This window comes from Suricata suricatta, chromosome 8, assembly GCF_006229205.1.
Source record: "Suricata suricatta isolate VVHF042 chromosome 8, meerkat_22Aug2017_6uvM2_HiC, whole genome shotgun sequence".
Taxonomy (NCBI): Eukaryota; Metazoa; Chordata; class Mammalia; order Carnivora; family Herpestidae; genus Suricata; species Suricata suricatta.
The window spans coordinates 57,540,894-57,565,725 of NC_043707.1; positions in this window are offsets into that span (position 1 = coordinate 57,540,894).

A 24,832-nucleotide genomic window follows, 5' to 3' on the forward strand; every position below is an offset into this window, starting at 1 on the left:
GTCTGCACAGCTCCCTCTCCTATATACATAAGAATTGGTATTTAACATAAAATATCAGAGTTTACCATCATACTCTTTTATAAAGCATATTATAGTAATTGCCTATTTTTAACTACTACTTGTCAGTCAAAATGGACTATTTGCTTCATGAAGAAATGTCAATATCATGATTGCTTCTGTTTTCCCTTGGGTCTATCTATAGTGCCTATCACAATCCCTGGATCCAAAATATATTTGCTGAATGGAGTAATCATACAGACTATTTCTCCCTCAGGTCAAAGGTAGACACCCATATAAGCGATTTGAAGCATGACATACATGTAAACATTTCTATAAATATCACTTTCCACATATTCTTTCCTTTAGTAGAGAAAATGGAATTACATTTAAAACAATGCAAAGGTCCATCAATGAAGGGACAGTTAAATAAATGAAAAAATATTTTTCTGTTAACAAAAGAAAAAATGAAGGACTTCCACTTTTAGTGTGAAGAAGTAACTGATACCGCATTTGCTTTCTTGGTGTAAAGAAATGGAACACTGAACTAAATATATAAAGCAAATATTGTTATATACTGGACAACATTGTTAGATTGTGATCACTCAGGCAAACCTAGGAAGGAGAGCCTTTCCCCCACGATTATATTCTACTGAGAAACAACATATATATCATGTGAAGTAAAAGAGATCACAAACTGAGCATGGTTGCTGAGGAAACATATTAAATTTCATAGAAGTACCAGCTAAAATTCAGGGGACAAATACTAGAGAAGAAAGACCTAAATACAAGACCTACAGAAACCTCCATAGAAATATCCTTGGGATTTTGCTGAATACCAAGCTGTATAATACTTTGGCAAAACTCAAGTTAGAAGATAAAAATTTCTTAGGAGATGTAAACTGAATAATTTCAAGAGATTATACTGAGCTGGGAAACAGGTGAATTTTGGCAAGCCAGGAAGAAGAGACTTTCTAAAGTACCAGAGGCATTTGGTATAGACACACACACACACACACACACACACACACACACACACACACACACAAAGGGCACACCTTATGTAGGCTCAACCTACCCAGAGAACAGGCTACTCAAGACCAACACTAATATTGCTTAGAAATGAGACTAAATATTTGAGATGGAAAAAGAAAACAGCAGCAAAGTTGAAGATATGCCATTTTAAATCATCTAGTGTAAGGAGCAGATTGAAAAAAAACAAAGAAAAATGAACATCCTTAGAAACGTGTAGGACATAATCCAACACACCAATATGCACATAATGGGAGACACAGAAAGAAAAGCAAGAAAAAAGGGGGGGATTTCAAGAAATAATGGCTAAAAACTTCCAAAATTTGCTGAAAAATATTAATCTATACATCCAAAAAGATTAACAGACTACACTTAGTAATAATTTCAAAAAATACATCTAGACACCTAGAATCCTGAGTGTCAAACTCTTCAAAAGAAAACCACAAAGAGAGACTCTTGTAGCCAGCAGGAGAGAAGTGATACATTGCATACAAGAGATCCTCAATAAGATTAACAGCTGATTTATCACCCGAAATTATAAGGTAAAAAGGCAATGTGATGATATGTTCAAAAAGCTTAAAGGAAAATAAAACTGCTGATCTCAAATTCTATATTCAGCAAACCTATTTTTTAAAATTTGAGGAGAAAGTAAACTTCTCCAGGTGTACAATAACTGAGAGAACTGTTGGCAGCAGACCCACCCTACCAGAAGTAAGTGAAGGAGGTCTATTAGGCTAAAATAAAAGGGTAGTAGATACTATTTAGAATCTACATGAATAAATAAAAAGGATGGTGAAGGTGACTAATATGTAAATATAACAGACAGTGAAATACAGTTTTTGTAGTAATATGATTTCTCTATCTAACATAAAACACAACTGCATAAATCAGTAATTGTCAATCTCTCTACTTGCTCAATTTTAATGTAAACCTAGAACTGTTCTAAAAACAGTTAATTTAAAAAATAAAGATAAGAAGTAAAAATAAACAAAAACTGCATAAACCAATAATTATACACACGTATTCCTGTACTTACAATATATAAAATATATTTTATACAATAGTACAGGAGAAGAGAAATGAAGCTATTATATAGAGTAAAAAACTACTAGAACTGTAATTAAGTTGGTATCAATACAAACCAGATTATTGTAAATTAGGTTTAATCCTCAGAAATTAAAACTTAATATACAAAATTCAGTACTAGAGGCATAGAGGGGGTAAAGGCAGAGATAGGGAAAAAAAACCAATTCATGAATGGAAAAACTATGATCCAATTATATGGTTTCCATCAGAGATAACGTTTAGATCCAAGGAAACATAAAGCTTGAATAGTAAAATGATGGAAAAAGATATACCAGGTTAATGGTAGCCAAAAAAAAAAAAAAAAAAAAAAAAAAGCTGGAATGGCTATAATAACATTAGAGAAAATATTCCTTAAGAAAAAAATTGTTACTATACATAAAGAAAATTTATAATAACAAAAAGGTGAATCCATGAAGATATGTTCATTATAAACCCAAAATACCTAACAATAAAAGGCAAAAATACATGGAACAAAACTTGACAGAATTAAAATGGAAACTGAACAACAATAGTTGGGGATTTCAATATTCCAAGTCAATAATGGACAGAACAGTAAGCAGATCAGTAAGACATAGATCTGAATAATTTCATAAACCTCTTAGACCTAAAGATATGTATGAAAAACTCCAGAGAGTAAACATCTATAGAACAACAGCAGAATACACATTCTTCTCAAGTTACAGATGAAACATTCATTGTCCAGAGGGACTATATGTTAGGCTATAAAACAAGCCTCTTTAAATTCAAAAGGATTGAAACCAGACAAAGTGTGGTATCCAAACACAATAGAATAAAATTAGAACTCAATAACAGAAAAAAAATTTGAGGTTGCCAGTGATTTGATGGCGGGGTGAGGAGGGGAGGAGAGGAGGAATGACTGCTAATGAGTATGAGATTAGTTTTGGGGATGATGAAGATGTTTGATATTGGTGATGACTGTATGACTTTAGAATATATTAAAATACACTAAATTCTACACTTTAAAGGTGTAAATTTTATAGTCCATTTGTTACATCTCAATAAAAAATAGAAAATGAAGCACAGAAAAGAACAAAATGCCACACAAATGTTAGCCAGATGGAACTATATTCTAAAAGAAAACATAATTTAGGCAATCAATGCATAATAAGATACAACTAAGCATTAAAATAAATTCTTACTAAATATGCTGAGCCATATATATCAACATGATACATAATGATGAGCAAAATCAGTCAATATAAAAAAACTGCAAATTACTCATATGAAAATTATCAGCACAGAATCTAGCAATACAAAACAGGTAATAATAAATCATTACCAAAGGCTATCCCAGAATTGCAAGATTTATTTAACATTTGAAAGTTTACTAATGTAATTCATTTCATTGGTGAAATACTGAATACTATCACCTTAACCTCATAAGAAAAAGAATGGAAGTTTTATGGATATCTATTCAAAATAGTACTAACTAACTTCTTCCATGATATAAAAATTAATGTAGACAGTTGTTATCCTAGGGAAGGTAGAAGAAGTTATAAAGCAGTTTGTAACTATCTGAATAAAGATATTTTAATAAGAGAATGTTTCTTTGGGGTTGTTCAGAAAGTTTACAATTCTTAATTCCCAGAATCTGGCATATGTCCATCAGGTTGAATGGTGGGCAGGGGGACTTGGGTAGGTATAGTGAACTATGTGATGTGCAATTGTTCTCTTCTCTCCCCTAGCCCGATTCAGCTCCATGTCTTCTTTCTTTAGGAAGGGTCATTTCTCACAAAGATTGTAATTCTTTCATTAACAAGTATCTTGATATGCTCTGAATCAGGGCATTGCCATCTTCATCTGCCCAAACGTATGTGCTTTCCCAAAGTAAAATATCCTGACTATCCAATTATTGGCACTAACTTATAGGTCATTAAAATTTTTCCAAAATGCAGTTCTACTCATGTTACTGGGTTTTACACATATGCATTTTAAATATCTGGATCCTCTCACTATTGCTAACCTACTATATTAGAAGAAATTAATTATATAACATTTAAAAGTGTAAAACATGTTCCATTAATAATCCAAGAACTTGAATCTTCATGCGATGTTTTGAAATTCTATGTACCTGTTGTTCCTGTATCCATTTAATGGTGTTTTCTCTCTTGCATTGGCTATGTGAAGTCCCATATATTTTCAAAATTCTGATCAACAAATTATTATTTATGTTATGGATTATGATTTTACAGTGTCTTGCTGTGAGTTTTTTACCCTTCAGACTACTTTTAATTTTATATTAAATGGAAATGGATCACATAAATATGCATATTCTTTTACTTGCTGTACCTAAATGTGATAATTATCACCCCCTTGTAGTACATTCTATTAAAATTTCATTTACTCATTTATATCATCTTAAGGATCACAAAAAGCAATCATGTCTATTATCAGCTTACATCCAAGTTTCTGAAGACACACATAGGAACCAATAGAAATGAAATCGGTAAAACTCTTATTTCAAATCCAGGACTAAGAGCTTTATTTGGTGTCCAGATGTAATATATAACTTTCTTTGTTACAGAGCTTGTAGAATTTGGAGCTATTTCATCCTTGTCAGTCATGCATAGTACATAATTGGCTATTAAATATGTGAAGTACATAGTGTTTTTGAACAAGATATTATTTTTCATCAGAGTTCCATTTTATCATCATGGTCTATACACACTGAAGTCATCAATATTTTTGCAGCAAAATCTTTTATTTGTTTACATTTTTTATAAAGTTTACTTATTTTAGCCAGAGAGAGAGGAGGGAGAGAATCCCAAGCAGACTATGCTATTTGCAGAGACCAACATGGGGCTCAAATCCACCAACTGTGGGATCATGACCTGAGCCGAAATCAAAAGTCAGATACTTAACCAACTGAGCCACCTAGGTGCCCCTTGAAACAAACAAACAAACAAAAAAAGATGCCTTTCCAAAAAACAGACACATGGACTAATGAAATAGAATACAGATCCCAGAATTGGACCCACAAGTGTATGGCCAATTAATCTTTGAATAAGCAGGAACAAGTATCCAATGGAAAAAAGAGTCTCTTTAACAGATGGTGCTGGGAGACCTGGGCAGCAACAGGCAAAAGAATGAAACTAGACCACTCTCTTACACCATACACAAAAATAAACTCAAAATGGCTGAAGGACCTGAATGTGAGACAGGAAACCATCAAAACCCTAGAGGAGAAAGCAGGAAACAACCTCCTTGACCTCAAACGCAGCAATTTCTTACTCGACACATCTCCAAGAGCAAGAGAATCACAAGTAAAAATGAACTTTTGGGACTTCATCAAGATGAAAAGATTTTGCACAGCAAAGGAAACAATCAACAAAACTAGCAGGCAACCAATAGAATGGGAAAAGATAGTTGCAAACGACATATCAGATAAAGGGCTAGTATCCAAAATCTATAAAGAACTCACCAAACTCCACACCTAAAAAACCAAACAATCCAGTAAAGAAATGGGCAGAAGACATGAACAGACACTTCTCCAAAGAGGACATCCAGATGGCCAACAGACACATGAAGCATTGCTCAGCGTCACTCATCATCAGGGAAATATAAATCAAAACCACACTGAGATGCCACCTCATACTGGTCAGAGTGGCAAAAATGAACAAATCAAATGAACTATAGATGCTGGTGAGGATGTGGGGAAACGGGCACCCTCCTATACTGTTGGTGGGAATGTAAACTGGTATAGCTACTTGGGAAAATAGTGTGGAGGTTCTTCAAAAATTTAACAATAGAACTCCCCTATGACCCAGCAATAGCACTGCTAGGAATTCACCCAAGACCCAAAGGATACAGGAGTGCTGGCATAGGGGCACATGTACCCCAAAGTTCACAGCAGAACTTTCAACAATAGCCAAATCACTGGAAGAGCCTAAATGTCCATCAACTGATGAATGGATCAAGATGTGGTTTATCTATATAATGAGATACTACATGGCAATGAGAAAGACTGAAATCTGGCTATTTGTAGCAACATGGATGGAACTCTAGGGTGTTATGCTAAGTGAAATAAGTCAGGCAGAGAAGGACACATACCATATGTTTTCACCCGTAAGTCTAACAGGAGAAACTTAACAGAGGACCATGAGGGAGGAGAAGAAGAAAAATGATTAATCAGAAGGAGGGAGGCAAACCATAAGAGACTCTTAAATACTGAGAACAAACAGAGTTGATGGGGGTGGGGGAGAGGGGAAAAGGAATAATGGGCATGAAGGAGGGCACTTGTTGGGATGAGCACTGGGTGTTATATGGGCAGCATCTTGACAATAAAGTATAAAAGAGAAAAAGATGCCTTTCAAGAAAGTTAAGTCCTAAATTTGAAGTATAGATCAACAAAATAAATATATAGAGCAGGATTTTGGAAGTGGTAATAGTGGTTAAAGGGAGTAAATGATGTTTCAGTTTAGTGCAATCTTAAAATTATGGCCATTTTGGATTCTGCTAGTTCAAGCATGAGGCCTTTTTTTTTTTTAAATATAAGACTACTCAGCATTTGTCATAGCCATTGGCTGTTTGTCTATCAATGCCATATGTTGTTGAAATGCTAAAAATAAACTTGGAACTCAGAATAGGCTGTCCACCATCAGTAATTTTAGCAATGCTTTGGAGATATGTTGCAAGTAATAAAACACTCATCTCAAACAATGCTAATATGAAATAAGTAAAGTACACTTGGTAGTCTTAACTAGAGCTGATTTATTTTATTTTTGGCACCAGGTAAAGCTTAGTTAGATGTGGATCAAACAGTGCAAGAGGCAAAGGGAGATGTGAACTTCTCCTATATGGTACTTGGTAATAAACATTCATATGAATGTTTTTTTCCTTTATAAATAGTTGAGCATGGCACGATTTTCAGATGATTATTTTCTCTAATAAATAAACAATTAATCAGTGGAGCATCTAAAAGAAAATTTCTCCATGGTTAAATAGTATAGTATCAATGGAGATAGGGTATAAACAGTACATTGTCAGATGTGACTAAAAATTTATTCTCAAGCTTATATATAAAAGACACCATATCAATGTGTTTCTCACATTTAAACAGAGAGCACATTGAATTTTCTTCCTTTGTAATAATCAACAATAAAAATATTTTTTAAACCTTGATTCATGTTGTGCCTCACTGTATTATCAAACTCTCAAATTAAGGTCCAAGTAATACAGCATAGTGTCTACAACTTGGTAGATTCACAAAGGAGAGAGAGAGAGAGAGAGAGAGAGAGAGAGAGAGAGCGAGCGAGAGCGAGCACAAGAGAGAGCACACACAAATACAGATTGAAAGTGAGAAAAAAGAAAAATGGAAAGATAAAAGCAAATATGGCAAGTTGTCAACTTTGGGGAAAACTGGTTGAAGGTTATATAGAATTCTTTGTGCTATTCTAGTAACTTTTCTGTAAGTCTAAAATTACATCAAAATAAAAACTTAAAAGAAGAAAACAAAGGCCTCACTTTCTAAAATTCTGAGATTTTTGTTGAGCTGTCATGCAGGAAGCTAAAAACAGACATATCATTTTATGAAATTTTAAAAATATGACAAATCCAAGTTCAATAGAAGAAGAATTTCTAAACCCTTTTAGACAATAGGTTTCTTTCTAGCGTCTTCAGGGAATGATGGAAATAAAATATGAATACCAGAATTTTTCACATTGCACATAATACTTATTAATATTTACTATTGGGAAACAAAATATATTCCTTTCCTTATCATCTCCTTGTAATATAAGTTTTGTATCCTAATTAGATTCACATAATAGTAGGTGTGGGAAATATATGTAACAAGAAAGCCAGCTCAAATTATATTCCTAGTATATTATTGCCAATATATCCAGGTATAACTTATGGGTAAAGGAACTGGACAATATGACCTATATACTTTCCTGCTTGATTGTATTTCATCCTGATTAGTATTTTTAATCTACATCCTAGAAATGCAGGAAATTTTTATCATTGTTTGGAATTATATATAAACTTGTCATATAGTAGAGTAGTAGTGATTTTGCCGATAACATAAAGTCTAATAGATTAGAAATGGATCCTCTGAGTCCATTGGCATTGGTTTGTTATTGGCAAACATTCCAATAAAACCATACAACAATTTATCGACATTGACTATCCATCATACAAACAAAAGTTTATAGGTCATTATTTCATTTATTCATTCAACAAACATTTATTGAGTGCTTCCAATGTGCCAGAGATTCTTCCAGGCAGTAGAGATTTGGTAATGAACAAAATACAAAAAATAAAATAAACTCCTGCCTTTAGGGAGCTCCCATTTGAATGGGGGAAAGCAAGAATAAATAGACAATTAAATATAACATACTATATATAAAATGATTAGTGTGAAAGATTAAAAAAATAAAGGAGCATGAGGGGAAAGAAGACATAACACAAATGAAGGCTGCTATTTTAAACTGAGTGGTTAGAGAAGTGCTTATTTATGAAGTGATATTTCATAGCAGTGAAGGATTAACCCAGCAGACACTTGGTGAGAGCTGGTCAGGGCAAAGGCCTTAATATACATAGGATATTCTGATCGCATCAAAAATAAAGGAGGAAGTATAGAGTGAGGAGAGAGAATAGTTAAGATTGTTGTGGCCCTAAAGACTGACAAGGGTTAGATCACATAGTGATTTCAAGAATTTTGGTTTTAACTCAGAATGAAATGAAAAAAACATTGGAAGGTTTTGAAGAAGTGATCTTACTCTGGCTGTTAGGTTCATGGAGGGCAAGGGGGAAGGGAGGAGACCATCTACAACCTTTGGCTGTAATTCAGGAGCCAGACAATGGTAGTCTGGATCAACCAAATGCTTACCAACTATTGCAGACAAAAGTCCCAATTTCTCCATTTAGAAAATTAGTGATTTAGATTTGAGATCTCTAAAATTGCTTCAAATCTTAACATCCCATTAGCCTCTGAATGCCCTAAAGTGTAGGTCACAGCCAATTAGAGTAGAAAATAAGTTTAACAAGACAAGCAAAATATTATCATGTATATCAAGATGCCTACTCCTTCTTCTTTTATCATTTGCGTTTGTATTTGCAGAGCAGCAGTGGAAATGATGGCATATCTGTTACAGTCTCAAAAGAAGACAGATGGCACACACAAATTAGGGCAATCTGAAGAGGATTTATAAATAAAGAGAATAATTACTAAGGTGTGGACAGGGTGTAGAGGACCCATAAGAGAGTGAAGGAATCTCGGCCACCAGCCATGGAGCAGTCGCCATCTGTAGGACCAAAAGAAATGAGGAGTCAAAGAATTTCCTAGAATCATATATGAAAGGGAACCCTGAAAAGCAGGCTCATTAAAAGGAAGAATGACCCATCATGGAAAGAAATATCAGCCTAGGATTACCTCTGGTGAATAGAACTGGTGGTAAATATCCCAGCCTCACTCTCCTCCCCTACAACCTTCCTTCTCTCCATTGTCTGAAGGGGGATGACAGCCAGAGGTCCCCAGAAACTGATATAATCTATACAGGTTACCTTACAATGAGAGAGAATAGGGGAGAGAAATTGACAGAGTAGTTCAGGAGAAGCAACTGGAAAATAACTGCCACAGAAAGCAATGAAAATTGCCTTGGCTTATTTATTTACTTGCTCATGCATTTATTTGCATAGTTACCTAACCATTCTAAAAAGATTATTGAATATATCTAATGTGCTGTTACCAGTAATAGATTTGGATTTATGGTGATGGTTTGAAGAGAGAGTTTTTCTGATAATATAAAAAGTACAAATCCCTAAATTCAATCCATCCTATATACCACAATCAGTTGTACTCAGTAAAGATAAACAAGAAATTGTATACTATTAGAGATCTAGTCTAGTTCTAACCTCATTATGAGAGGGATTTGGACACTTCTGGAGTTGTATCTGAAAATAAAGGAGAAATCAAACAAGATTCACAAAAACAATTAGGTGTGAAGAATCCTAGGAGGAAACCCAGCATCTTGGAAGTGGGTGGCCATATGTGTGTACGAACACATGGAAGCAGGATATGGTCAGTTATAGAATAGACAGTCACCTGGGGCTCAGATTCAATTAAAACCATACGCAAGCTCATCAAACCCACAGACTAATGTCATTGCTATTGATTTAGATACAATTTAAGATGGTGCCAAAATCATTTAAAAACACAAGTGAGATCACATTACTTCTTGCTTACAAGAAACAATGCAGTGGTTTGGCCAGTACCTGAGAAGCAAAGCAAATTTCCCTAATATCATCTGTGATGATCTAAATACCCTGGGCCTACTCTCCTTGCCATCTCTCCACCCTGAACTCCATCTGCACCCCACATCCCTTTTGTCCACTCTGCTTCAGCTATACTGCCTTTTTGCTGTTTCTTAAACGTGCCAGGCTTGTTCCCAACTCAAAATACTTGCATTGTCTGTTATCTCTGCTCAGAATGCTTTTTTCAACGATATCTGCATAGCAAACTCCAAAACTCTTGATGCTTACATGTCACTTTGTCAGTGATGCCTTCTTTCATCATCTGATGTAATGCAGGAATTTCTTACTACAATCCACTCTTACCAAGATCTCCTCTAACCAATTTCTCAGCTTTATGTTTTCCATATTTATCACTATTAGTGGACTTACTTCTTTAGCCTTCTTTAAAAATCACAAGTAAAACTTCATTGCCACAAAGGCAGAGATATTTGTGTTTTGTTTGTGGTTTTATCCCCAGGTATTGGAACATACATAGCCTAATATATAGTAGATACTCAATGCAATTTGTAGAGTAAATGGATAATGACTACTTTGAAGTTTGGGGTAGTAAACTAAGAGATATGAGTGACCAGGAAATAATTTTACAACTCATACAAATTTCAGTTTAAAAATTAGAATCAGACAAGGAAGTTCTTGGGAGCCGCTGGCTATATAAATAATTTCCTATGTTGTAACCAATAATACCTGAGTAAAAGGTCTCCTACAAAGTAAATGAATGAAACTCATATAGATTGGATGATTAATGAAGGCAGCTTTCCTGCTTAATAAAAGCTACTTAATTGCCTTCTGAGTAGATATTCAAAGAAATATAAAAAGGACTTCAGGACAAAGTATAAAAACAGTGTATGTTTCATACAAAACATCCCCTTACTATGTTAAACAACAGTGGTGAGAGTGGACACCCCTGTCGTGTTCCTGATCTCAGGGGGAAAGCTCTTAGTTTTTCCCCATTGAGGATGATATTAGCTGTGGGCTATTCATACACTGCTTTTATAATGTTGAGGTAAGTTCCTTCTATTCCAACTTTCTCAAGGGTTTTTATTAAGAAAGTGTGCTGTACTTTGTCAAATGCTTTTTCTGCATCTATAGACAGGATCATATAGTTTTTATTTTTTCTTTTGTAAAGACAGTATGGTATTGGCACAAAAACAGACACATAGACCAACGGAATAGAATAGAGAACCCAGAACGGGGCCCACAGATGTATGGCCAATTAATTTTTGACAAAGTAGGAAAGAGTATGTGATGGAAAAAAGACAGCCTCTTTAGCAGATGGTGCTGGGAGAACTGGACAGCAACATGCAGAAGAATGAAACTAGACCACTCTCTTACACCATACACAAAAATAAACTCAAAATGGCTGAAGGACCTGAATGTGAGACAGGAAACCATCAAAACCCTCGGGGAGAGAGTAGGAAAAAACCTCCTTGACCTCAACCACAGCAATTTCCTACTTGACACATCCCCAAAGGCAAGGGAAATGAAAGCAAAACTGAACTCTTGGGACCTCATCAAGATAAAAAGCTTCTGCACTGCAAAGGAAACAATCAAGAAAACTAATAGGCAACTGACAGAATGGGAAAAGATAGTTGCAAATGACATATCAGAAAAAGGGCTTGTATCCAGAATCTACAAGAAACTCGCCAAACTCCACACCCAAAAAACAAATAACCCAGTGAAAAAATGGGCCGCAGACACTTCTCCAAAGAGGACATCCAGATGGCCAACAGACACATGAAACGATGCTCAACATTACTCATCATCAGGGAAACACAAATCAAAACCACACTGAGATACCACCTCACACCAGTCAGCATGGCTAAAATGAACAAATCAAGAGACTATAGATGCTGGCGAGGTTGTGGAGAGACAGGCACCCTACTACACTGTTGGTGGGAATGTAAACTGGTGCAGCTGCTCTGGAAAACAGTGTGGAGGTTCCTCAAAAAACTATCCATAGAACTCCCTTATGACCCAGAAACACTGACAGCACAGAGCCTGATGCAGGGCTCGAACCCACAAACTGTGAGATCATGACCTAAGCTGAAGTCGGATGCTTAACCAGCTGAGCCACCCAGGTGCCCCTGCATCACTTTTTAATAACTACTAAATGATGGATAACAAAAAAAATATTTTTATTTCATTTCCCAGTTTATCTATGCACCTAAAATATTTTACATGTATGATTATTAAAAATAAAAAAATTACAATAGGAATTATGAAGAGTGAGCATTTTACTAGATTATTTTATTTTATTTTATTTAAAGTTCAAACGTGTTCTCAATTATACTGTTTCATGATGAGTTTGTTTCTATAACCTAGTAAGAGGAACATGAACACAAGAATTACTGCTCTTCTTTCACAAGGTCATAAAGTTTAGCTTCAGATAAAGGTCTGTTTACTTAATCACAATCACACTTCTAGAAAGTATAAAACAGAGACATAAACTCAGATCTTCTGTTTTTCTAACCCAGTGTTGTTCACCAAGATGCCAACATATGCAAATAGACAACATATCCTAGCAGACTGAAAACAATGTCCATATGTAGTACACAGTGATGAGAAAGACCATGATTTCTTTGGAAATCTGTGAAGCACCCCACTCAATAGAGAGGAGAGTAGTTAATAGATTCTTGATTTGCATGGATAGTTCATCAGAACACAGAAAAAGCTATATATATGAATGTTATCCAGAACTTAATTTTTCAACTACACAGAATTCAATGGTTTTACACAAGTTAACAAGAACCTAGGAGGAAAAGAAATACTAATATTAGAGATGGTAATAGTCAAGAAAGTGGATAGAGTATACTTTAACATGTGTTTAATGACACAAGAACAAGCATCAAAACCATCCATAAAAATGTAGTGTATTTTATTCCAGGCAGTGCTTACAAGGGTATGTCCACTGTTAATATCATTCAAGCTACATTTTAAATCTGTACATGTTACTCAAAATAAGCTATGATTCAAGTGTACATTTATGTGTGTGTCTCTATAGCAGGGTCAGCAAACTATTGCTCGCGGACTGATGTTGCAAGTAAAGTTTTACTGAAATACAGCAACCTATTTATTTAGATATTTTCTAGGGCTGCTTTCATTCTAAAATTGTTGAGCTAACAAGTTAGAACACAGAACTTACGACCCTCAAATCCTAAGCATTCACTAACTGACACTTTATAGACAAAACGTTTACTGAACGCTTATGTAAAGCAAGATCAAGATCTAGATATGAGGAAGCAAGTTGGAAAGCTATTGCAGCAATGTAGGTGATACCTGGGAGATTACAAGGCATGAAAGAGGAATAATGATGTTTAGAATATACTATATTGTGAAGGATAATTGGAATTTGCTCTGGAGTGTTCTCTATACATTCATGGGCAGAGATTTACCTGCAGAATTTGAATTATCTATGGAGGGCTGAATGATCTGATGTTTGAGTATCACCTTATACTTACGATTTAATCACCCTTGAGGGTGACCTTGACATTGGAGTTTTGGAGAATGATTTTAATGTTTAATCAAGTAGACGAAGCTACTGCTTTAGTATATGTGTCATTTTAGAGAGATTTAGACAGAGGGTTAACCTTAGCTTACTTTATTGACAAATTTCATGCTTACACTATAATGAACTAACAAGATCATCTATCTTTTTTCATGTTACTGCTTCACATATGATTTTTAAAAGTCCATGTAACTTCCTTAAAATGAGTCATGCAATAAAATAATTTTAAAATATATTATTTCTCTATATGAAAATTCTTGGTCTCAGCTATCGTTGTAACATTATAAAATAGGCAGAGGCTTATATCTATAATAGAAATCACTTTTGTAATCTCTTTAATTGCAACAATAACAAAAGAAGACTGAGTTGTGTTGTATTAGCTCCTCATATACTGTGAACAGGGTTGTAGAAAGATTTTCTGAAATACTAAATAACATTCAGTAGAGCTTTGAAAAATACACTGCAATCATCTCTTGATTTACACATCAAATGCATTACTGGAAAATTTGCTTCATATTAAAACCTTCAAAAATACTGTGTGCCTATATATGAAATGGAATCAGATCATTTCCAAAGGGTTTTTCATCTACATATATATCCTGAGATCATCCTTAAAGGCATCCATGATAGAGGAACTATGTCCTTGTGCAGGACTGTCCTCAGCGTTATAGGAGGCCTAGCGACGTTGGTCTACCATCAGCAGCATTCTCCAATGAACAGGATAAACAAAAGTGTACAAAGTTGTCAAAATACCCCTAGGGATCATTTAGTGCCACTTCTATTGAAAACCACTGGCATAAGTGATCTAATTGTACATTATTATCATCATGATTAGTTTTATACTCATGATCATACTTCATGATCACAGCTGAATCAATCAAGAATATTTATTAAAGCTACATGAATCTCCCTTCTGTTCGTTGAATGTTTGACAGTTGCAAGTACTGGAGATGCATATGTCTATCTGAGAGTTCCAGCACAATGCAGTCTAGGAATGTCCACATCCCCACCGAAGGTCAAATATTGTGTCAATGGTACCACTAAGGTCACCCTCGGTAAGTGTGATAAACTAAAACAGAATGCAGAAGTTCACCCCTAGGGGGGTAAACATTGAATATTCTGGAACAGAAACCCATGTGAAGCTTTCAAGTCTAGCACCTAAGAAGTCTATTGTTTATGATTTCAGAATATATGAATAAATATACAATGACCTTTTGGGGAAAGAGGTCTAAGTACAGGAGGTAAAATTTACATAACTGAGCAGAAATGAAAGAATCAGTTCCCAAATATAAAATTCCAGATCTGCCAAGATTTGTTTGATTTTATCAAAAATTGTGAAGATATAATCTGTGATATAGTGGTAGAAGATACATGTTCATCAAAACAAAAGATCTATTAACCCTGCAAGCATGGTCAATGGGGGCAGTGAAAATATGCAGAAATAAACTCTGGACATTCTTCTTATCTATCTACTCTTTCAGAGTGGAGAGTACACAAGATAGACTACAATAAGACCACGAGAATCTTTTCTTTACACAGACTACTGTTCACCATCTTGACTGAATTTTTGGCCCTACTCAGTGTGAACATTTTTGTCAAGTTGTCTGATTATTCCAAGAAATTTTTTCCTAGAAATTTTTTCCTAGAAAAACCCACAAATACTCATTTTAACACTACTCTTCTTCTTAAACAATGTTTTTCTACCATCAGGAGAGAACAGTACACAGAGAATCTGATTATGAAACAAAAACGAACAAACTGTATAAAGGAAATCTTAGAGACAAAAGCCATTTAGAAAAGGAAGTTTACTAGTAAAGATTGTGTACAAAGGTATACAAACATATCAGGTATTCAGAAGATTGCCAAAGGAACCATGTTTATAGATAGTCTAATCATAATGGAAAAATAACAATTTCTACTATGATATTCTCATCTGCCAAAAAATCAAATATTTTCAAGGCATCAGCAGCACAAAAGTGGGGAGAAAAGTTGTTTTGGTGACAGACTGAGTAATTTACAGATAATTGCTCCCTTTGTAAGCCTAATTTCTACTATATCCCAACAATTAAAAACTTTCCAATTGCCCTTTGAAATATATATTATGTCATCAATACAATTACTTATGTTTCAGCCCCTTCTCCGATCTTAATTTTCTTCTCAATTTAATGAAGCCTAGTTAACTAAACCAAATTAACTAAACTGGATTCTCCTATGAGGTCACAAAGTCTCCTATACATTCTCTCACATGGCAGGAGATAGCTCCCTCAAATTCCTCATATCAGTAGGTCCAGATAAGTATTTTCCTCTTGCTCCTCATTACTTTTCTCAAGCCACTTTATCCATTTTCTCTCTAAAACCATCAGTTTTGAGGGGGCCCCTGGGTGGCTCAGTTGGTTAAGTGTCTGACTTCACCTCAGGTCATGATCTCGAGGTTCGTGAGTTTAAGCCTCACATCAAACTCTATGCTGACAACTCAGAGCCTGGAGCCAGCTTCAGATTCTGTGTCTCCCTCTCTCTCTGCCCCTCTCCTGCTTGTGCTGTGTGTCTCTTTCTCAAAAGTAAACAAACATTAAAAATTAAAAAAACCACCATCCAGTTTTGAATCTCCTATCAAAGCCTCACTTTCTCCTTAATGTAGTCATGTGAAAATTTCTGGGTAACTCCTCATTTGTCCAAAATGTTAAGTCCTATCTCATGATCAGTTTCTCCAGCACTATTCTTACCATAATTGTTAATGGCATACCAACCTTTCAGTTCCTTGAAGTGTTCTCAATAGGTCATGTTCTCCATCTGCCTCAACCATTTACTTTTGTGCCTATACCCTAGTCTTACAACTGCCAATAATGGTAACCACTGCAAAACTGCATGTTCAAAATTCCCATTACCACCATCTCCAAACATTTCATTTAATCTGGACTCCAACAGTAACTGAGCCCCACTCAATTTACTATCTTTTCCATGCCTTTTCTCTTCTCTCTTGTAATCTCTTGCCTTTTTGCATAGCTCAAATTCAAAGGTCCATCTTCATAAGCATTCCCTTCCATATACCTTCAATTCCTTATTTCCTCTCCTGTTTCATCAAACTCTGAGGGCAAAATCACATCTATGTTTAATTCCAACTCTGCACTTGTCATACATTAGCATCCATAAAACTAAATATGACTAGGGGAAAAGAGGGCTACACATTTTAGTTATGCTGCTCAGGAACAATATAGTTCTTGCCTTGTCCATTTTTTACCTGGCACTATCAATAAATATTTCCTAATTTTCTTTCTCTTCAAATTTCCAAATCTTCTGCAATAATCACTCTCCCCTGATGGTCTTCTTACCTCATGAACAATAGAGAAATAAGAAAATTTTCATTAGCTCCTATCACTATATTGATTCATCCTCCTACATCTTGCTATGTGCTCTTTTTTTCCCCTATTACTAAGGATACATTGTTCAAGTTCCTACCAAAGGTCAACCTTTTCACTTTTTTACTAGAGCCTTCATTCTGCTGAATCAACTTTCATTTCTTTACTGGTTTATTCCAATAAGCATCAAAACATTCTGTTGTATCTCCCACATCCATGAAGGCTATGGCAGATGCTTAGCCTGATTACTTATGCATTCAACAATAAGGATGACAACAAGCCACCACAAAACCCACAAACTTCATTTCATAAGAAACTCCCTGGGAAGTAGATTCCAAAGTGGAGATTGGTAGGCAGGAGATTTACTGGACAGTTTTCTCAGGATTAACACTTATAAGGAGAGGACAGCCGGACTAAGCAAAGGAAGAAGTGAAATGTAATATAGTTGCAACAGAAGCCTAGCTATCTACACAGGAATGCTATGGAGGTCACATGTCTGCAGCTAGGATGGCCCTTCGTAATTGTTCTAAAACAAGGTAAGACATTTGGGCTTTTTATGTTGTCACATTGCTTAGTCATGGGATGCAGTCTGCCCTTGGAGATAGGTGTAAGCCCCAGTGAGCTCAGTCTTTTTAGTGGAGTACAATTCCTAGTGGGAGACTCAATGTTACTGGAAGAATGTGTGTCTTCGTTCTATAGGGATATCTGGGTAGCACACCACAGCAAGAGCTATACTATATTTTCAGCTAAATTAGGACACTGGAAATTTGCAAATTCTACATTTTGTTTAAAATATGCCTAAGGCAAAGGTAAATAGGAAATCCTTGTGGGTAATCCTCTCATTCTCTTTCACATCCCTAAACAACCAAAGTGTATTTACCTCTCACCATCTCCTCCACCAGTACCCATGTCTAAGAAATTACTTGAAAAATCATTTGATTGGGGTCCTCGATGGCTCAGTCGATTGAGTGTCCAACCTCGGCTCAGGTCATGATCTCACAGTTTGTGGGTTTGAGCCCCACATTGGGCTCTGTGCTGACAGGTCCGAGTCTGGAGCCTGCTTCAGATTCTGTATGTCCCTCTCTCTCTGCCCCTCCCTGCATGTGCTCTCGCTCTTGCACTCTTTCTCTCTCTCTCCCCTTTTCTCTCTTTCTAATAGACATTAAAAAATATTAAAAATAAAGAAAAAACATCTGAAGTGGAATAGCCTTCTGACTGATTTCTACTAGCCTTTCTCCACTTCATTTAATTCTTATTACAGAAAGTTGAGTGATTTTGTTAAAATAAAGTAAGTTACTGTTACCTCCCTATTCAAATCTCTTATCTCATTCAGACTAAAAGATAAAAGTCCTTAAATGGACTTCTAAGGCTTCCTACATAATAGAGCCTTATATACTGTGGTCTCCTCATTGCCACGTAGCCTCTTTGCCACTTGATCTTGCCATCCTTACTTTTCCTGGAACACTTGGACATCTTTCTGCCTCTCGGAGCATTTTCAATTGCTATGTCCTCTCTTTGGTATGTCTTCTCCCATATAACAACATTACTCCCATATCTCCTGATCTTTATTCTAATCACCTTCTCAGTGAGCAACTTAATACTAAATATCTTGGTATTTAGTATTAATTGTTTAATAATTAAAATGTTAAACCCTGAAGCAACTTAATACTAAATGCTCAATTTCTATTGTCTGCTTCCTTCAGCTAGAATGGTAGCTAGAAGTAATTCCTCATTATTTTCTTACTCTCATAGTAGATATCTGATCCTTAAAATGTGCATCTACCATAAAAAAATATCTTGGATCTTTTTTGCAATGGTCATTACTACCACTCTTTTCCAAGCCACCTCATCACCTTTGCCTAGAATGCTGCATTCTCCTCTGAACTGTTCTTGGTATTTCCCTTCCTTCTCAATCTCTATCCCACAAACGCTTCTGTTTCTTTCCCACAGAGCAGGCAGAGTGATAAGATCATATCATTTCCTGCATAAAAGCTTAGAAACATCTTACTTAGAAACAATTTAAATTTTCAGCATGTCCTACAAGGCTCTTTCTATTCTTTTTTTTTTTATTTTTTTAACATTTATTTATTTTTGAGAGACAGAGAGAGACAGATCATGAGCAGGGGAGGGGCAGAGAGAGAGGGAGACACAGAATCTGAAGCAGGCTCCAGGCTCTGAGCTGTCAGCACAGAGCCCAATGTGGGGCTCAAACTCATGAACTGTGAGATCATGACCTGAGCTGAAATCAAGAGTTGGATGCCTAACCAACTAATATTCTAAGACTCTTATTACTACTCTTCAACCACCCACATCTTAAGCACAGGATAGGGATTTGTCTTCAGCCATTATTCTTTTTAACTCTGTACAATCTCACTAGATCATTTCATAGTTTACCATAGCTTCAAACTTATAGATGATGCAACAATTTGCATTGATCACTCTCAATACTCTTACACACTGGAGACTTGCTTTTATTCCTTTTTAGTAAAAAACCTAGTATGATATTCTTCTAGCAACTAAATAAAACTTTTTGAATTGAAAAGTTTTATTTTTGAATTTACTCTCTACCTCCTTATTTGTCAAAATCTTTTTGATAGTAAACTTTGCTTTATCAGATCAGTTCAGAGCTGGATGCAGGGCTGATAAACATGGATGCAAATTTTCTCAAGAAGATACTAGCAAATTGAATTCAGCAGTACACTAAAAGAATTATTTACCATGATCAAGTGGGATATATTCCTGAGCTGCAGGGCTGGTTCAGTATCTGCAAATCAATCAGTGTGATACATCACATTAATAAAAGAAAGGGTAAAAACCATATGATCCTCTCAGTAGGTGGGAAAAAATCATCCATCTACCTCTCTTTATCTACCCCATCCATTTAGAGTCTGAGAGAGGGAGAGGAAGAGAGAGAAAAAGAGAATCCAAAGCAGGCTCTACACTATCAGCACAGAGCCTGATGCCAGGCTTGATCCCACAAACTGCAAGGTCACTACCTGAGCCAAAACCAAGAGTTAGCTGCTTACTTGACTCATCACTCAGGCACCCCTCTTTTGTCTTTAAGTTTACTTACTTACTTTGAGAGAGAGACAGACAGATATCCTGAGAGGTGACAGAGCATGGAGGGAGAAAGAGAATCCCATGCAGGCTCTGCACTCGGCACAGAGCCTGACACGTGTGGCTCAAGCCCACAAAATGTGAGATCATGGCCCGAGCTGAAATCAAGAGTTGGATGCTTAACCAACTTTGCCACCCAGGTGCCCCAAATTTTGCTTTCTGACAGAAAGAATATTAGGTCTCCATGGAAAAAGAGAAAGTGTTATTGAAGCCAATTTTGGAAAGTATAGTGTGTCACACAAGAAGGAATATGAAAACATGGCTGAGAAGAGCTGACTTCAACATTATTCATTAAGCTCTTGTCACAAGCTAGAAGTCTTTTAAAGGACCAGTCATATGTAAGTAAATAAAAGAGGTATAAATTACTTTCCTACCTTACAAGTTTTACATTCTAGTGACATGAGGGAGAGGAGGGGGATGAGGGATGGCATTAGAAGAATAGACAGAGCCTAGGGGCACCTGGGTGGCTCAGTCGGTTAAGCATCTGACTTCGGCTCAGGTCATCATCTCAGAGTTGGTGGATTCGAGCCCCGCATCAGGCTTTTTAAAAAATTTTTAAAAAGTTAGTTGCTAAAATAGGTGGTAAATAAGAGTGCTATAACATAAAGCTGTAGAGAAATAAAATAAAATAAATATCCAAAGATCATTACGTGAAGCAATTAAGTCTTAGTGAAATTAAATTCCCCAAAATATTTTAAATGCAGGATTATTTTTTTAATAATTTTTTATTTATTTTTGATAGAGAGAGAGACAGAGCATGAGAGGGGGAGGGGCAGAGAGAGGAGGAGACACAGAACCGGAAGCAGGCTCCAGGCTCTGAGCTAGCTGTCAGCACAGATGATGCGGGGCTCGAACCCACGAACGTGAGATCTGACCTGAGCCGAAGTCGGAGCCTCAACCGACTGAGCCACCCAGGCGCCCCTTAAATGCAGGATTATTAAGTGATTATTTTAATACCAATCCTTATCCTTATCCATTATTTAGTTTCATATAAAAGTGTCACAGTCAGGTCTTTTTTTAAAATTGATTAAAGTCATGATACTTACGTAGCTATATCTCCTACTAAAATGTATACAAAAGTCAACCTGTCAGCTAGAGTCAGTTTATTTCTTTTTCAACTTTATTTACTATATTTCCTCTGCAATCATGGTCATAAACACAATAGGAAATTCTGACCTACACAAATTCATATAGTAAATATTCAAATTTTATATTCTTAAGGAAGTATAAACAGATCATCCTATTATTTTTTAAATATTTAATTAAAGCAAGCATACATAAAGTATACACACACTATATTTATATAGCTCAATGACTTTCAGAGTGAATATTCCCAAATAACCTGCACACTTGTAGAGAAATAGAAACTAGTCAGTACTCCAGAGGGTTTTCTTCATTTTTTGCAGTCACTGTCCTGCACATTATAATATTTTTTCTGACTTACAACACCATACATTGGTTTCCTCTTTTTGAAATTTGTGTAAATAGAATCACACAATGCAAACTCTGTGTGTCTGGCTTCTTCAGTTTGAGGTTCATCCCATAGTGTGTGTCTTTAGTTTTAGGAAATGAACACTTCTGTATATGTACTTGGTCAAAGCATGTATGTATTTCTAGTGGATATATAGTAGTAAATTTTATGTATCATAAGGCATATAGACATTTAGCTTTATTAGATACTGCCAAAGAGTTTTACAGAGAGGTGGTATCAAACATCTACCACCTGTATATTTCAGTAGATTGGTCCAGATTCTTACTTGGATTTTGCTTCTTTTTGTCTTTTTCATTTTAACTATTCTGGTGCCTGTGTAGCAGTGTCAAATTGTGCTTTTGTTTTTTATTTCTCCCTTAACAAATAAAGTTGAGCATATTTTTAAAAGACATACTGAGCATTTCAATGTTTTCTTGTGAAATGCCTGCTTATCTTTTTTTCCTTTTCTTTCTATTGCTTTATGAAACTTTTATTAATTATTAGTATTTACTTACATATTGTGGATGTAAGAATTTTGTTGGCTATGGGTCTTGCAAATGCTTTCTCACCATCTGTGCACTCTACATATAGCTTTTAATTCTTTTAATTAGGTCTTTTGATGGACATAGATTCTTGATTATGATATATTTCATTTTTTATGGCTGCATATTTGTGTGTGTGTGTGCATGAAAGAGAGAGAGAGATCTATGGTTCTTGCATAATTTAAGGTGAAAAAGTCATTTTATATTTTATTTTTCTGAATGCTTTATTACTTTATGCTTCACATTTAGGTCTGGAATCTTCTTGGCGTTGTCTTTAGCGTATGGTTAGAGGTTGAAGTTTCTCTCTCATAATATATGTATGTATATTACATGTTTAATTGTTAAAAAATTCTACATTTTGGTATCCAATTGACCTAATACATTCATTGGTTTAAAAGACCATTTTTACCTACAATAATACAGTGTCATCTTTTTCATAAATCTACATGTGTAGATCATTTCATAGATTTACTAATCTGTTTCATTGGTCAGTTTATCTATCCCTGGAGTAATTCAGTGTCTTAATTTCTATATCCATCTTTGTATCTACCTATCCATATATTCATATGGATATCCATATCCATACATAATTTGTCTATTATACAATATATGCCTGATTTGGTGATTTTCATTTCATATGATTTTTATAGTAAGATTTGATTAACACACACAACCATCAGGGTTTTTAATTATTTGGTGTTACATGTATAGGTCAATTTGGGGAAAACTGACATCTCTATAAAATTGTTTATTCAAATCCATGCTTAGGTCTTCTTTAAAGTATCTAAAAATATATATCTGTATCTATATATACACACCTTTATGAGTTTTCAGTAACAGGTCTTGCACATCTTTCATTAGATTTGATCCTAGAAACTTGTTTTTTATTCTATAGCAACTGTTATCATTTAATGCCTTTAAAATACTTTTGCTTAACATATGCAATTATTTTCCATCATTTACAATACAGTATTTACAATGACACTCCAAACAGAAAAGCAAAGTAAAAAATCAAAACACCAACTTCTGTTTCATGTAATTAGGCTTATACAGAAATTAGAAGGTTAAGTAACAACTAGTTAATCACCTAATTTCACAGCTATCTAAAGTGGCAATCGTTATATAGCAGCTTATCTATGATACATTCAAGATAAATGATACAATCTATTACTTGTTCATAAGCTACAACACAGCCTGCTTTATAAAGTAAAAAAATATATATATATAAAAAAAATAAAAATAAAAGAAACAAGAACAAGTGTGCCACAATATGCAGCTAAAACATGCAAGACATTAGTTCTTTACAATAAAAGAAGTAGCACTTTAAAAAAATAAAATACTTTTGCTTATATTTAGACATACAATGGATCTTTGTGCATTGATCTTATATCCAGCAATACTGCTAAAATAACTTTCTAACAGTTTGTCAGACCATTCCTATGTTTAATTTTAAGATATCTTTCTCTTCTAACATAGATTATAAAGCTGATATGATGTAGGTGCTTAATAATGGTAATGAGCTGAAGAGTATCAATTTATACATGTGTTATTTTTATATTTTTATTACAATCCTACAGCCACTTCTTCCAACTGTTTAAGTAAAAGAAATAGAGGAGTTGACCTGGTCTGGACTAGAAACTTGTTGTTGATATAGGTGACCATAAATTTGAGACTGTATAGGAGTAGAGCTAATGTTTGTAGATTTCTAAATAATCTTTCTATACTAATTTTGTGAAATTACACAAAAAAACAAGTTTTATATTTATTCATATAACTTTTTTTCTGAATACTTCTTTACTCTTGACTCTTCTGTTTGTTCATGTGATACATAATTGGTTCAACAGCCACCATGTGCCTTGAATCTGGGACATTTATACTATATTTAGGTGACTTTTTCTTCCACATTACCATTATCACTATCAGACTAACTTTCCTATTTTTAAAAAATGTTCTCCAAAATTTCCTCTCCTTTTTTTATCTGGAATTTTACTGGGATATGATGATTTATTTATTCAACAAAATTTTAGGTGCAGTATCTGTGTTAGATATTGGACTGATCTCATTAGAGTTAATGCCACACTGGCCAAAGTTGTCTCTCAAAAGAAGAGTGTTCACCAAAGTTAATATCTAATTCAATGCATTTCCAGGAGGTTGAGGACTGTGCTTCACTGTAGATAAGGGCCTAAATAAGGCCTTGCTATGAGGGGGAAATGGGTTATCCTTGAGTGTGTTAAAGCTGGGGTCTGTTGTTCTACGTGGTGAAAGGTCCGAAGAAATCTTTTTGAAGAAGAGAACTTTTCCTGTGACTGAACCTGTCTACTTCATGTTGAAAATGATATTTATTCTCTATTTCCTATCCTGCCAAGGAGTAAAATGTTAGAAAAATTTATACTCATGCTTCTTCCTTATTATTGCAGGTAGAACCCAAATCTCTGAGGGGCACCTGGGCGTC